Here is a 3,009-nt window from a genome sequence, read left to right on the forward strand (position 1 = left end):
TTTCTATTTTTAACTTCTTGAGGAAACTCCATACTGTTTTCCAGAGTGGCTGTACCAGCTTTCATTCCCACCAACAGTATAAAAGTGTTCCCCTTTCTCCATATCCTTGCAAACATTTGTGTTTTCCTGTCTTGTTAATTTTAGCCATTCTTGTCTATAGTTCTTTAAAAATACTTCCATTAACCCCTTTCAGGTACAGCCTTTGTGCTTACCATTTCCTTCCTGCTAGTACGTGGACTGATACACCATGGAAAGAAGGAAAAATTGAGAGGGATCGGGTGAGGACTGCCATTGGCATTGGGACACAGTTACAAGTGGTAGGGGACATGCAGCTTAGAAGGCAGAACACAGAATACAGAGAATATGGGCAGGTAACTAGCTGGCATTCTAGATGAGCAGTTGGCATTACAGAGTAATAGCAAGGAGTAGTGGTATGAGTTGACGAGCATGTGGAGTAGGGGAGTGAAGACTCTAAGAGAAGGTAGTCTTTGGGAGAATCTGGTGACCAGGCAGACAGAATGAGAGAATCAGGGTTTCCAGACATCAAGGCTTCAGGTGCCAGAGTTCTTGTCTCTGGGGCTTGGCTAGTGCATGGAAAAGCTTCAGTCTAGATGATTCAGTTCCTAAACAGATAATCAAACACTGGTTTGTTTACTTCATATGTCTGTGTATTTGTTTATCCATTCATAAACTATTTATTGAGCTCCTTCTGTATTGTAGGCTCTGAGATGGACACCAAGATTATAAAGGTGAATAAGATACATTATCTGACTTCATGGAGCTCACAGTATACCAGAAGGTAAAGACATGCATGAATGTAATTGCAGTACATGGTGACAAGATATCTGTAGCTAGACATACTCTGCAGTACCGCAAATGAAATATGCATGAAACTTAACTCTTCTTCTTAGCCCATCCCTTCCTCTACCATTCCATTTCATAAACAGCACTGCTGTGACCTTGTACCAGGGAAACAAGATGTGATTCTTTTGAATGAAGGCACTAGTTTATCCCTTGGTGCAATGGCATTCCTCTTTTTAAAAAATCTGTTTGTATATTGTTATCACAATGTTTTTATTTATGATTCTGAGGCACAGGCAAGGGCAAGAACCACTGTATTAGATATAAATTCACCCTAAACCAAGATCATAATCTTTAGGGAATGGAGTGAGCTGTATCTTGTGAGGAGTGTGTGTGTGTGTGTGTGTGTGTGTGTGTGTGTATCTGGGAAGGGGAAGAGTCAAGTGTTTCTTGCTAAGTGGATATATGGTCTTGGAAGTTGGTGGGACTGGTGAAGATGTCAAAAATTCAATGTGGTTAGCTGGCCAACTATGAATCCCAGTATGCTGTTATTTGCTAGGAACCCCAATATTCAACTTCCCTCATTTTTGTCAGCACTTTTTGTTCTTAGTGACTGTCCTATGCAGATTGAACTCAAAAAAGATCGAAAGCCAAAATGCCTGTTTATTATTAATCTGCTATTAGAAGTACATGCCATCACTTGACAGTGCATTCTCTCCTGCTCAGGGAAGTCTGTGTTATGATGCAGTCTGGATGCAACCTTCTACAGAGGTAGATATAACATAACGTAGAAACCCTTCAGCTTTGGCCCCTCCTGTACGTGAGGAATGTAAGTGCTGGGAACTGCTGGGAGCTGTAGTGTGTTCTAGGTTGAGAGGGGAAGCCAGAAGACTTTTTATAGACACATTTTTGGTAAATTGCTTAAAGAGATTTCAGAAGAATGGGACTTGAATTTGCAAGTCTCTAATAATTCATGGTGAATTCTTGTCTTTGTATAAATATTTACTTTTGTATTTAATTTTGAATTCACAATTTTGCCTTTTATATTAGAAAGGTCCCTAGGGGCACCTGAGTGGCTCAGTGGGTTAAGGCCTCTGCCTTCAGCTCCGGTCATGATCTCAGGGTCCTGGGATCGAGCCCCGCATCGGACTCTCTGCTCAGCAGGGACCCTGCTTCCCCCCGCTCCCCGCCTGCCTGCCTCTCTGCCTGCTTGTGATCTCTCTCTGTCAAATAAATATGTAAAATCTTAAAAAAGAAAAAAAGACAAAAGAAAGGTCCCTAGAGGTGGCCTGACTGGCTCAATTGATAGAGCATGTGATTCTTGATCTCAGGGTTGTGAGTTCAAGCCCCATGTTGGGTGTAGAGCTTACTTAAAAAAAAAAAGTTGGGGGCGGGGAGAAAGAAAGAAAGCAAAAGAAGGTCCTCCAAATTGTATTTCCTCAAAGTCTGGATCTACCCCTGTGTCTCTAGTGTAGGGACATAGACATTCTGCTGGCTTGGCCAGAGGACACACTGTCATTGCACAAGATCCTGTTTACCTTTTTTTCGATTCCATTTATCTCACTGCTCTTCTGTTAATCACATTATTCCTGTAGGCAGAAAACAAGCAATTAAGTTCCAGTTCATTTATATTATTGTATCCCATAGAGATCTTCATGAGAAGACAACAGGGTCTCCTAAAGAAGAGCTGGGAAATTTCTTAGTCTTTCAGCAACTTGTTTAGAAACAATTTCTAAATTTGGCCACTTCTCTCTTTTTTACTGTTGTTCATCTGTTTCATTCGACGGTGATACTTCTCTGACTTTTTTCTCACATTCTGGGGGTTATTGTGCCCAGTGTAACATGTATAATAATAACAATGATGCTGTTTTCAAGATAGTATTCACCATTTCTCTGATAAGTTTTTTTTCAGCCTACCTAATGAGGGAGCATAAGTTACTGACAACTTGTCAAGAATGAAATGATAAAAACAAGTTTGTTTTCACCACTTTTATTTCCACAGGTATTTGTAAGTGAGATACTCTTGCTAAATGGGTCTGTAGAAGTTGAAGGGATGAGGCCTTTTCTCCAAAATCCCTAGGCAGAGGTCTTCTAAAAATAGGATCAAAGAGCTTCATTGTACCTATATTTCAAATTAATTTTAGAGCTCACAGTGGAGCTCTAAGTCAACTTCAGTTTTTCTAGACATTTAGAGCAAATAGTCTTTCA

The sequence above is a fragment of the Lontra canadensis genome, unplaced genomic scaffold, assembly GCF_010015895.1.
Source record: "Lontra canadensis isolate GAN:19392208 unplaced genomic scaffold, GSC_riverotter_1.0 scaffold2, whole genome shotgun sequence".
In the NCBI taxonomy this organism is placed as follows: Eukaryota; Metazoa; Chordata; class Mammalia; order Carnivora; family Mustelidae; genus Lontra; species Lontra canadensis.